Source organism: Neolamprologus multifasciatus, chromosome 7 (genome assembly GCF_963576455.1).
Source record: "Neolamprologus multifasciatus chromosome 7, fNeoMul1.2, whole genome shotgun sequence".
NCBI classification, from domain to species: Eukaryota; Metazoa; Chordata; class Actinopteri; order Cichliformes; family Cichlidae; genus Neolamprologus; species Neolamprologus multifasciatus.
The window spans coordinates 4,357,974-4,372,116 of record NC_140445.1 but is presented as its reverse complement, the minus strand read 5'-3'; the positions used below and the strand labels follow the sequence as shown (position 1 = coordinate 4,372,116).

The following is a 14,143-nucleotide window of genomic DNA, read 5'->3' as shown; positions in this document are numbered from 1 at the left end:
GGGGTAACCCGCTCTGTAAATAAAAAAGTATCTACAAGTGCAAGGAGGAGGTTGATGATGCAATCAAGAGGGACAGACTCAACACTGCGTACGAGGATATTAGAAAACGCCTTGTTTTTGACGATCTGGCGACTTGTCCGAAGACTGGTTTGCCTGCTTTATGTAAAAAAGGAGAAGTAAATAGTGCACCATCTCCTTCAAGTTTAATTCAATTCAACTCAATTTTACTTATATAGCACCAAATCACAACAAGAGTCACCTCAGAGAGCTTTATATTTCAGGGTAAAGACTAGGGATGGGTACCGGTATCCGGTGCCATCATGGCACCGGTTCTGACATAAACGGTAGTAACCAGACCGAAAAGCAGCGCACATTTCGGTGCTTTATTTCGGTGCTTTTTTTTCCTGAGCTGTGATACACTTTCTTCTTCCTTACATTTCTATTGGCGGTTGGCAAACAACTGAAAGGTGCATTACCGCCACCAACTGGTATGGAATGATACACTTTAGATTCTAGCCAATCATTTTACGTTTCGAGGATAGTAGGCGGGTCCAGGTACGTACGTTCTTTTAGAGCAGAGCTACAGATTAAAAATGCCCAAGGCGAAGCGGTCAAAAGTCTGGCTGTACTTCACAGCAAAAGATGCAAACTCAGCAGCCTGCAACAAGTGCTTTAAGCTGATACTGTCAAAGGAATTTACGTTGAGTAAGCTAACCGCGTTATTAAATTAATGCATGTAACGTGAACTAGCAAACACCATCATAGCTACATGCGGCTGTCTTCTTGTTTGATGGCAGATACTCCCTTCACCCTGGCCAAAAAGGCTAAAATGACCAAAGAAAAAGTGGAAAACAGCTAAACATGAGAGGTTTTTGGACAAAGTTTGTGTTTTTTCCATTGTTTAAGCACTGCTTCCAGCCCAGAGTGATACCATATATGCCCTATACCTGCAGAAAAGACTAACATTGTTATCTTTTTACAAAAAAACAGCTGAACATGAGAGGTTTTTGGACCAATTTTGTGTTTTCCATTCTTTAAGCACCGGTTTGGGCACCGTTTAAGCACCGGCACCGTTTCAAAAGTACCGGTTTGGCACCGGTATCGGATAAAACCTAAACGATACCCATCCCTAGTAAAGACCCTACAAGATTAGTTAAATGTATAATATGTCTTACTTTAATATCTGATCTCAGTCTACCCAAATGGGAAAGCACACAAACTGAGTTGTAAAAGATAAAATTAAATGTGGAAATAGAAATATTAAATATCTACTGGCCTAAACTGCTTCAGTTCCTGAAAAATTAAGACTGGAGTGTCAATTCAAACTAAAAAGTGTGCTAGTTCACATGGGTTTCATCACTTAATATGAGACAGGTTTTGACATTATGAACATAGTTTATCATTTCTGCCTTCTGCTTCTCATTTTAGGCTCTTTTTTTAAACCACACTTATATCTCTACTATAGAAATGGCATGTAGGTAACTTTGTAGACCCTTCAGTTCAAAACACCATTTAAGGACTTGAGGGGCTGCTTTCCATGTAGTGTTACCAGCATATTTTACAAAACTATCTTCACAAATAGGAGACTGAATCTGAAAAACCATCTGGACTGGGCTTTAGTAGGGAGCTACAAATTGTGTCTGTGAAAGACTGTATAGACAATTTGTAAGCAACTATAGTTTTGTTTCAAGTATTTTTTTTTAACTATTATTAATCACACTGGTAAATTTTGTTGGAGTACTCTATATGAAAGCATGGGCTTCTGTGCAAAGGACACATATATTGCCATGTTCTCTTTTATATTAAAAGCTGGTTCCTCTACTGTAAGCTTCTATTGGTGGAAATATGTCATTAATATATAATCTGTAATGTAATATAATATTCAATTGTGTGTTCTTTAATACTTTGTAAAAAGTAAATATGTCCTAGCCATTAGAAGTGCCCATCTCATGATGGCTGCTTCCAGGAGGATAATATGGTAAATTTGTATAGCGCTTTACTTAGTCCCTAAGGACCCCAAAGCACTTTACACATTCAGTCATCCACCCATTCACACACTGGTGATGGCAGCTACATTGTACGGAGTCAAGAGCAGTTGGGTTAGTCAGGGGAATAGCAAAGATGATGATGCCTGTATATCCCGGAGACCCGTGGCTGCCGAAATTTAAAGGGCCTGATCAGGATGTGCAATATCAGGATTGGAAGGAGCAGATGCGGGGGCTGCTGGGATCGCAGGATTTGCCTGAAGTGAGGAAAGTTGCTATTGTGTTGGGAGCGCTAGCAGGTGAGGCTAAACGTCAGGTCAGTGTTCTTGAAACCAGTGAAAGAGACCAAGTACAAAAAATCTTTTCTTTTTTAGACTCTTTATATGGTGATCGTGTCCCCAACCCAGTTCTTAGGTCACAGTTTTTTAGTTGCACTCAGAACCCAAGTGAAACCGTATCTTCATTTATTTTGCGGTTGAGAGAATTATACTGTAGGTTGCGAAAGCATGATCCAGATAATGTCCCCTCTGATGCACCCTGCGAGATCAATTGTTGCTAGGATTGCGGGAGGGCCCTGTAAGTCAGGCACTGAAGGTCTATGTGCGGCGTAACCCAGATCAAGATTTTGCTGCCATATGCCAGGAGGCACTGCTGCTTGACTCAGAACATGTACAGCCCCAGTCTGAGGTAACCTGCCTGTCTGTAAATAAGTCTCATGCTCCTTTTAAGGTTGAACAGAAAGAAGATTGGAGACAGGTGTAAAAGCAGGAGATACTGGAGGATGTCAAGGCACAAATGAAGGGATTGGCACAAGAGCTAGTCAGAGAAATTAGAGGCTCCACTCAGCCAGCTGTAGCTACTCTTCCGCCTGCACCTCAGTTTAGGAGAAGACCGCGACAATCAAATGCTAGCTGGGATGCACAAGGTCGGCTTATCTGTCGGAGGTGTAAACAAGCAGGACATATAGCTAGGTTTTGCCAGACCTCCATGTCTTCCCAGCCAAGTTTAAACTAGATGACCCTGCTGCTGAGGTCCGAGGGGCGGGGGCTTTTGGTTCACCTAAGGAATTAAGGGCCACAGACACATTTATTGGGCAGTGTCCAACAGTGAAGATAGTGATCGAGGGGGTGGAGCTTCAAGGCTTGTTAGATACAGGATCACAAGTGACTTTGATACAGGAGAGTTTGTTTAGTGAGCATTTTTCCCAGGCTAAGCTTGAGAAAACTCCAACCGCCTTTAAGCTGAGAGCCGCCAATGGTCTGGAAATTCCCTATACCACCTATGCTGTCCTGACATGGAAATAGAAGGTGTTAAGGTTCCTGGACGCGGGGTTGTGGTGGTAAAAGATGACCATTGCACGCACCCACTGATAGTTGGTATGAATGTTGTGACTGCCTGTTGGAATGTATTTAAGTGGCCGGAAAAGACTGCTCCTGTCTCACAGCAATTAACGAATCAACAGGCCTGGAGGACTGCCTTCGCAACATGCAGACGGATAGAAGCAAGTACAGTGGAGGACGGAATGGTGGGGTATGTACGGCTAGCTGGCCGACGCAAAATTAAAGTTCCCCCGAGGAGTGAAATAATGGTGTGGGGCCGGGCTCAGACGGGTCCGCAAGGAACGGATTATTGTGCCCTGGTGGAGGCACTGCCTGAAACCCCTGATGTGGGGGTGGCCCTTACCATGACAATGCCTTGACAATGCCTTGTCATGGTATCATCCCCACAGGTGATGCAGCTCCCATTAGAGAGAGGTATCGTCCTTTGCCCCCTGCAATGTATAAAGAAATGAGGAGCCTCTTGGCAGATATGATGGAAAAGGGAGTTATCCGGGAAAGCTGTAGCCCGTGGGCTGCACCCATTGTTTTGGTGAGAAAAAAAGATGGCACCTGGAGGTTCTGTGTGGACTACAGAAAATTGAATGCGGTGACACATAAAGATGCTTTCCCCCGGCCACGAATAGAAGAGACATTGACAAGCCTTACTCGAGTGCAGTGGTTTTCCACCCTGGACTTAGCCAGTGGATACTGGCAGGTCCAAATGGACCCGACGGACAGGGAAAAGACTGCTTTTACTACCCCAGTCGGGTTGTTTGAGTTCGAGCGGATGCCGTTTGGTCTGTGCAATGCACCCGCTACATTTCAACGGCTGATGCAGCACTGCTTGAGTGGACAGATTGCAGAGTCTTTATTGGTGTACTTAGATGACATTATCATTTATTCACCTGACTTTTCGTCTCAATTACAGCATCTAGATGAAGTGTTTCAGAGGTTGTGGCGTCATGGGTTGAAGTTACAGCCGAACAAGTGCAAGTTCCTGCAACAGGAGGTGAAATTTCTGGGGTATGTAGTGGATAAGTGTGGCTTTGCTAAAATCGCACGCCCTTTAAATGCATTATTGACAGGGGTCCCTGTGAACAAGAAAACAGACCGTCGCAAAGTGCAGTGGTCTCCAGAATGTCAAACGGCATTTGAGGCCCTCAAAGCAGCTTTAACGCAAGCACCTGTTTTAGCATACGCAGATTACTCTCTTCCATTTATTGTGTATACTGATGCCAGTGGTCGCGGGCTGGGAGCCGTTCTGGCCCAGGTTCAAGAGGGCCAAGAAAGGGTAATAGCGTACACCAGCAGAAGCTTACACCACACGGAACAGAATGACGCCAACTATAGTTCCTTCAAGTTGGAGCTGTTAGCCCTTAAGTGGGCAGTTACCGAAAAGTTTAAAGACTATCTGACTGGTACACGATTCGTTGTGTATACTGATAATAACCCTGTGGCCCATTTACAGACTGCTCGCTTGGGCGCAGTAGAACAACGTTGGGTTGCCCAGCTGGCCTCTTTTGACTACGAGGTCAAGCATCATTCGGGTAAGAGCAATATTAATGCTGATGCCCTTTCTCGATTCCCCACTGTCCCAGCAGAGCACCTGGAGGGGGCTGGATCAGAGCATGGAGTCACTTCAGCAGCCATTGAACTGACCTGTGAGGTAGAGGGGAGTGACTGGGCCGAAACACAAGCTCGTGATATTCCGGATATTCCGGATATTCAAGTGGTAAAGCAACTTCTGGAAGCCCAGGTCGCACCCACAAAGTTAGAACGTCAGACATTGTCACATGGTGTGCGACGACTCCTACAGCAACAAAAAAGACTTTTTATTAAAGACGGAATACTGTGCCGTAAAGTGTTGGACAAATATACCCAGGAGACTCATTATCAAGTTGTGTGTCCTAGTTCCAGGTGCCATGAGGTGTGGCGGAAGATCCATGAGGCTGCTGCCCATGCGGGGGTAGATCGAACCCTCTCTCGGCAGCGGTTCTACTGGGTTAACACAGAAGCGCAGGTACGTCAGTTTCATCTGGGTTGTGTCCCCTGTAGTCTACAAAAGGAGAGGGTAGAACCTAGGGCTCCACTGCACCCTATTTCAGTCTCATACCCTTTGGAGGTTGTAGGCATGGATTTTCTGTACTTAGGCCGGCCCACTGACACTTATCAAAACATACTTGTGGTTACTGATCTGTTTACACAGTTCACTTGGGCTATCCCTACAATAAACCAAACAGCAGAGACTACAGTAAAGGCTTTGTGGAAGTATGTGATACAGCCGTTCGGTTGCCCAGGCCGACTCCACTCTGACCGTGGGTCTAATTTTGAATCTGCATTAATGAACCAACTCTGTGATACCTATGGTATAACTAAAAGCCGCACGACACCTTACCACCCTGCAGGGAATGGTAGTGTAGAACGTTTCAATCAGACCCTATTGAACATGCTTCGCTCACTAAAATCAGTTAGATAGAGTCAGTGGGTAGGAAATCTGCCAGAACTCGTCCATGCTTATAACAATACTATCCATAGTTCCACAGGTTATGCTCCTGCTTATTTGATGTTTGGTCGACACTTGAGACTTCCCGTGGACGTGGCATTAGGCGTGGCCCCCCAGCAGGTGAGGCAGGATGTAAGTGAGTGGGTGTATTCTCATCAACAGAAACTCTCCCTAGCTTACCGTTTGGCTGGGCAGAGGATGTATAGTGCGGCCTCCCAACACAAAAGCCAGTGTGAGAAGAGAGGTTGTACCCTCCCATTGTTGCCCGGGGAGAGAGTCTGGGTACGTGACCGAAACAGACAGGGCAAAGGAAAACTGTGTTCCTGGTGGTCTCCTGAGCCGTATGTGGTGTTGGAACTGGTGGGAGATACGGGCTTAGTGTATAAGGTCAAACCAGAAAAGGGGGGTAATATACAAACTTTACATAGGAATGCCTTAAAAGTGTGCATTGCTCCTCAAACAGACCACAGGCACTTTGGATTTCCCAATGCCAGTGTTTTATGGGTTTTTACCCCCTGCTGACTGTGTGTCATCTCACCCGAGTGACTCAGATATGTCCCTTAGACGGTCCACTAGGACCACGCGTGGGATTCCACCAGAGGGTTATAGGGAGATGGAGCATTAGCAGGGACTGCTAATATTTCAGTGTGGGTGGATGTCATCAAGGGAAGGACGGATGTTGTTTTGCTTTGCTGTGTTTTAATGTGAAGTGTGCTTATTTATTTTTTATATTGCATGTTTTGGTTATATCTTGTGGAGTGTTTTATTTATACTGCATGTTTTGGTTGCATCTGTCAATTTGTCCTGGAGGGACTCCGCCCTTTTTCCCATTTTACTAATTTGACACACCTGAGAGGAAAGGGAGTGGTAATTTACAGAGAGTGCTCAGTGACACATAAGACTGGTGGAGCTTGGCGTTGAGGGGAGGGGAAGATACAGCGCCAGCGACCAGGGACGCGGAGTGAGCGGTTTGACTGCTGCAGCAACAGGAGGCCAGATTACGCGTCTGCGGGAAATTAGAGGCGGCGGACGGGCTGGTGCCGATTGTCAGTTACAAGAAACGGTGGGCAGAGTTGAGAGCTCTGCCCACCCAGGGTAAGTCTTTTGACTTGTCCCCTTTAATGAATTATAGCTGCCTAAAAGATTAGTGACTTCCGCTGCCTTCCTTTCTTTAGCGCACTGGGACGCAGAATGTGGAGAGGAAGGCGAGGACGCCGCCGGTTTTCCCTCCTGCACCATTTTTATTGTGTTGTTCCCTGGCCATTGTTGTTTTAATTCATTTTATATTTTTAACTATTTAAATATAATAAATTATATTTTAACTTTACAGTTTTTAATTCGTGTGCTTTCCCTCGGCGGCTCCACTGCTCTGTCCGTTTGGAGGAAGGTTTCCCTCCTTTAAAAACACTGTGGAAATAAAATCACCTTCGCTCCGTTACACACTGACAGAGGCGAGGCTGCCGGACACTGGGCCCTCTGACCACCACCAGTAGGCAACTGGTGAAGTGTCTTGCCCAAGGACACAACGACCGAAACTGTCGGAGCCGGGGCTCGAACTGGCAACCTTCCGATTACAAGACGAACTGCCAACTCTTGAGCCACGATCGCCTATATACACCATGTGACAAAGCTCAAATAATCTGAAATTGCATTCTTAAACACAACAATGAGTTCACTGTACTCAAACGGCCTATACATACATACACACATATGATTTGAGCCAGGTTATTTTAATTGGAGCTCTGTGACTTCTTATCCTCTACTATAAAGCTGTGTAGCTTAACTTATTAAGTCCCACACCCCAGGTACCAGGGGGGAAAAGGGAATTAGATCACGTTTAATCGGTTATAACACTGGGTCAGAAATATAATATAGAAGTCCCGACATGTGTGGTATCCACAGAAACCTCAGACTGTCAGCTAAAAGCTCATATAACCCATTTCTACAACCCCCCCAAAAAAGAAAAAAAGAAGAAGAAAAGCCATGATTAAATGCACAAAAGTCAGCTAAACAAACAACTGGCTAAAGAAAGGCTAGTTATCTTCCAGAGCTATCTTTGAAACCAAACACCAAGTTTCACCATGCTCTGACTAAAATTCAAGAGCCACAAAAGAAGACCACAAAAACACATAGTGGTGCAAATACAGTAATTGGCTTACCGTGTAGATTTCCTCCATTATTTTCCCTGGTTACCGGTAGTCTGATCATTATCAGCAGTTACCATGCATAACTAGCGGCATCAAAGCCATTTCCATCAACAACTTGCATTTTAGACACATCTACAGACAGGTGATTGGACAGAGGCCACATGCATTAAATTTGGACCCACGTGGGGTTTGGCCTTGCAACTTCTTACTGGTTGAAGTGATGTGAACGTGGCTTCATTACTGTGATCCTATTTGCTCAAACGATTAAAAAGCGGTGTCAATCAGGCAAATTGGCCAAAAGAAACCAAAGTTACAGCCCCTCAGAGCTTAAAGGGCCAGAGACCAATTAAGCTCCATGAACACGGCAGAAAAGGGCCGTTCCCATGTAAAGGTATGGTTAACTTTTCAGAAATATATATATATATATTTTAAAAAGCATTTTTAGGCCTGTTAATAAAATTAAATAATTTCTGCTCTTTAATACCTAAAGTATTCAACTGACATGGTGTCCAACGTGTGCCAGAATTTGACATTTTTGTACGTCTGGGTATTTATGTATTGACAGGGCTGTAATTATTCACTGTTTCACTTCAGAAACAAATCTGTGCACAGATGATGTTTATATGTTGGTTAATGAATTTCTGAAATGAAATCGGAGCTGAAGCATATTTTTAAAAGGGTTATATGCTTTTAAAAAATTATATATATATATACACACACACACACACACACTTACTTTTTCTGTGTTCCAGTCTCAGTAACTTTGACACAGTAATATCTTTTGCAATATTTACGCCTCTGATGAAATTTCGCAAGTGTTAGCTTTATTTTGATTGTATACACAGAGTTTGTAATTACATAGAAGTACTCCATTCATCCTGGGAATTTCATTTTTGAGCAGAAAGCTCAAAAAACACTTTGGGGCTCATGAAGTTAATATACAAATTAATAATGACTCCGACCCCTTCACCAGAGACTTTATTAACATTATGGATTCTTTTCATTTTGCTCAGCATTTGTCTGGTCCGACACATAGCAAAGGTCACACACTGGACCTTGTTTTTACTTTGGTTTTAAATATCGATTTTATTTGCTCTGAGGACATTTTTTTTTAAAATTAATGATTAATGATTTTCTGAATGATAGACAGATCCTGGAGATATTTCAGTCTGGATTTAGGGTGAACCACAGCACAGAGACTGCTCTCCTAAAGATTTTAAATAATCTTAGATGTAACTGGGACTCCCAAAAGCTCTCAGTCCTGGTGCTACTGGATCTAAGCGCAGCCTTAGATACAGTAGACCACGCTATTCTTTTAAACAGACTGAAACACATGGTGGGCCTCTCTGGTGCTGTACACAACTGGTTCACTTCCTATCTCTCAGACAGAACTTTTATGGTGAGTATGGATACATGCTCCTCTAAGATTCATAAAATGACATGTGGTGTGCCTCAAGGGTCGGTTTTAGGCCCTGTACTTTTTAATTTGTATATGCTCCCTCTCGGTGGTGTCATCAGGAGGCATGGAGTGAACTTCCACAGTTATGCTGATGACACTCAGCTGTACATCTCCATGTCTCCTGATGACACCGGACCAATGGATGCCCTTTTTAAATGTATTTTAGATATAAGATCTTGGATGGCAGAAAACTTTTTACAGCTTAACCAGGACAAAACTGAAGTTTTAATTGTCGGTCCTGAGGCTCAGAGAGAGATACTCTTGTCTAAATTACAGGCATTTTCACTATGTCCTTCGCTATAAGTGAAAAAGCAGGGTGTTATTTTTGACTCTGAGCTTGGTTTTATCCCACATATTAAACATGTAACCAAAATTGGATTTTATCATCTAAAAAAATATAGCCAGAGTCCGCCCTATTCTCTCTCAGGCCAACACGGAGATGTTGATGCATGCTTTTATTACCAGTCGCATTGATTACTGTAATGCCCTGCTCTCTGGTCTTCCTAAAAAGAATATTTCAACTTTACAACTTTTACAAAACTTTGCAGCTCGTGTGCTGACGAAGACCAGAGGGCGGGCCCACATTACACCGGTTTTAGAATCGCTGCATTGGCTCCCCGTGTGTTTCAGGATCGATTTTAAAGTTCTTTTATTGGTTTTTAAATGTCTTAATGGTCTTGGGCCTTCTTATCTCTCAGATCTGCTTTTACCATATGAACCCTCGCGGACCCTGAGGTCCTCTGGCACTGGCCTTTTGATTGTCCCCAAAGTCAGGAGGACACATACTCACGGAGAGGCAGCTTTTCAGTGGTATGGTCCTCATCTGTGGAACAGCCTGCCGGAGGAGCTCAGGGCCGCAGAGAACGTACATGTTTTTAAGAACATTTATGGTCATAAAGCAGAGCGCAGGTGGAGGAAAACTCATCCAAATGTTCATCTCCTCTGTCTAAAGGACCTTTTAGCTTCTTTTAATACTGCGATTAGAGATGTGAGGGCTGCCCATTTCTCACACTTGGCTAAAAAGAGCAGAGGTAATTCTAAGGTGCTATTCAACACAATTCGTGACATTGTTACTCCTGCTCTACCTGTGGCCACTATTTCATTTAATGAAGACTCTGACAATTTTCTCTCTTTTCTGCTTGCAAAGATTAATAACGTAAGAATGACTTTTGTTGTTGTTGTTTTTTTTTGTTTTGTTTTTTTAAATACACATTCAGCACCTGCTTTGTCTATCTCCAACCCATCATCGTGGATACTTTCCTCTCCTGTTTCAATACCTGAGCTGGTAAAAGTAGTGAATTCAGTGAAAGCATCCTCTTGTTCACTTGACATTGTACCTGCATCATTTTTCAAAATTGTCCTCCAGTTTATTGGTCCATGTGTGCTCACTCTAATCAACTCTTCACTGGCATAGTTCTGGTTTATTTTAAAAACACTGCTATTCTCCCACCTTAAAAGAGAACCTCAGCTAGACCACTCTCTTTGGAGCAGTTACAGACCAATCTCCAAATTACCATTAATTGCTAGCTTTCCTAGCGGCCTCTTCATGGTTCCCATTTGCCTGTGGGATCCCTAGGTACTGGAGCTATCCTTTATGTCTGCAATGTTACCTTCTGGTAATTTGATCCCCTCAGTTCTGACTACCTTCCCTCTCTTTATTATCATCCAACTACATTTCTCCAGTCCGAACAACATTCAGATGTCATTGCTATATGGATCAGTAAATCGATGTCTCATTCACTCTGGGCATACACCATGTCATCCATGTCAAGGAGGTGGCTGACACATGCGCCATTCCATAGTCTGTATCCGTAGCCAGTCTTGTTAATAATCTCACTGAGGGGGATTCAGGCCTATGCAGAACAAAAGGGACAGAGCATCTCCTTGGTAGATCCCACACTTGATGGTGACTTGTGCTATAGGCTTGAAGTTGGCCTCTAGTGTTGTCCGCCACATCCCCATTAGGTTCCTGATGAATCTGAAATTCACATTGTAGGTGCATTTGTAACCCAGAGTAAAATCCTGCACTTATTTCCCGCCATTGAACGCATCGCAGGTACATGACTCCAACCACATAACTTTGCTCAGCCAAAAGTCATAGTAAGCCTGTCCCGGCTTCCTCCTGATGGACTGCAGAGTGAAGGCAAAAGGGCCAACAAGTGCTCAGCATCTCGGGGTACTCCTTCAAGACTGTTGGAAACCATTTCAGGTGATTACCTAATGAAACTCATCGAGAGAATGCATCGAGAGTGTGCAATGGAGTAATCAAAGCAAAGGGTGGCTACTTTAAAGAATCTAAAATCTAAAACATGTTTTGAGGTATTTCATACTTTGTTTACTACATAATTTGATATTTGTTCATTCATAGTTTTGATGCCTTCAGTGAGAATATACAATTTAAAATAATGGAAAAACATTAAATTAGGCGTTGTCTAGTCTTTTGACTGGTAGTGTATATATATCTAGGGGAAAATCTGAATAAGTGCATAGCCCTCTAAATACCTTTTTCTTTAATTCAAGTGGTAGGCAGAAACAAAACAAAAGGCTAGAGAGCCAAACTGATGCGCACAGCATCACAAGACCTCCAAGAAAAACCACAGAAGGCATAGGGTAAATTATAACGCTGCCAGAGCAGCTCGGCTACATCTGACGAGATGCTATCAATCAGCATCATGATATTCTCTTGGCCACTTGGTTTGCAAATGTGGTGGCGCGATTGAGGGATAACCGGGGATGGTAACTAAGATGTTGACAACGCCACCTGGGGGAGGGAGTTACACCCCAGGAAAGTTTTCTCTAGCCGATGTAAGTGTTACACTGGCTACCAAAGCCATCAGACTCGTTATTAACAGCAAAGGTGAGACAGATGAATTTCACAAATCAAAATTTATTACTACTAAAAGCATAGAATTGTAAAAAGGTACCTAAGGTAGCAGGGTTGAGACAGCAAGATAGTTAAAACACTTTAACAACTGATGATTAAAATGACCAGACTCCCTACCACGATGCTACCCTAAAACAATCACACCATGATAAAAAAAAAAACAAAAAAAAAAACCCACTAAACAAAACAGCGGAGACCGGCCACTTGAGGAGGCAACCTACAGGGAGGAGTGCCCAAGGGTGCCACCAATTACTCACCCGTGTAATTCCACTGCAGACTTCACTGTCACTCACACTGAACTCTAAATGGTGCAATCTACCTATGCCCGATGTGTACACTCGCATGCATCGGGGAGGGGATTCCACCTCACGTGCCTTGCCCCTCAACAAGCGGCCGCACCTCCACTAAAGCAATAAAACAGAGCATAAAACATTAAACAAATTAGTAAAAGAGATCTACATAAAACAAATACGCCTCAAGTTACTGTTCTCTATTAAAGCATCACATAACAAACAAAACAGCATAAGACAAGACATCAGCAGTATAGCACAATCCTGTAACAAAAGAGGGAAACAGTCATCAAGGTCCACCCTACTATATGCCACATTATGATAAACGCAAAAGTCCCACTTACCACTCTCTAAAGGGCAATACTAAAATGAGTAGCTTTCCTGAGGAGATCTGCAGTGCGGAGGAGGAGGAAGAGGCAGAGTCGCGGCCTGAGGTACAACCACCGAGGCTGACGATGCTGACGCCGATGCTTGTACTACTCGTGCCGCCGCCTCTAACGCTACTCCACGTGACTCCTCTCCGGTCAAGAGGCGAAGGTGCCGCGTGTGTCCCAGGAGCAAAGACGTCAAGACCAAGATCCTGTGCCACAAGTGCCGAGTGCACGTGTGCACCAACTGCGCCGTCACGTACTGTCCCAACTGCGCCGCTTCCCGCACCGCCGCTCCCCAGACGCCACCGACGTCGTAATAACACAAGCGCCCCTCGGGGGTCCTAGCGACCCCAACCCTATCATCATCATAACACACATATGCCCTGAGGGGGTCACCAAGACCCCCCCATCACCACCATCACCACCATCATCATCATCATCATCATCATCATCAATACCATCGTAATAACAACACACACGCCCCTGGGGGGGGGGGGGGGTGTCACCACGACCCACAGCCCGACAACAGGCGGGCGCACAAGGGTTAAATGGTCCGGGGTGATGGCTTTATAGTCTATTAAAAGATACCCGTATGTTGTGGATGTGGCATCATTAAACACTTCTATAAAATAATTAGTATTACCAGGAAGCATTTGCCTACCTAAAAGCATGACCTGATATTTATCTCTTGGATTTTTAGACAGTATAAGGCATTTAGTGTTCAAGGAAATAGTTCTACTGGATTTTCCTTGAATAAACAAATTCTGAACTAGATATATACAGTGGGGCAAAAAAGTATTTAGTCAGCCACCGATTGTGCAAGTTCCCCCACTTAAAATGATGACAGAGGTCAGTAATTTGCACCAGAGGTACACTTCAACTGTGAGAGACAAAATGTGAAAAAAAAAATCCATGAATTCACATGGTAGGATTTGTAAAGAATTTATTTGTAAATCAGGGTGGAAAATAAGTATTTGGTCACCTCAAACAAGGAAAATCCCTGGCTCTCACAGACCTGTAACGTCTTCTGTAAGAAGCTTTTCTGTCCCCCACTTGTTACCTGTATGAATGGCACCTGTTTGACCTCATCATCTGTATAAAAGACACCTGTCCACAGCCTCAACCAGTCAGACTCCAAACTCCGCCATGGCCAAGACCAAAGAGCTTTCGAAGGACACCAGGAAA

At 43.9% G+C, this 14,143-nt stretch overlaps 1 pseudogene; it reads left to right on the top strand.

Annotated features, from left to right (window-relative positions):
• The first annotated feature begins 2,121 nt into the window (after window positions 1-2,121).
• Window positions 2,122-3,684, top strand: LOC146513539 (uncharacterized; annotated as a pseudogene).
• Window positions 3,685-14,143: the final 10,459 nt, after the last annotated feature.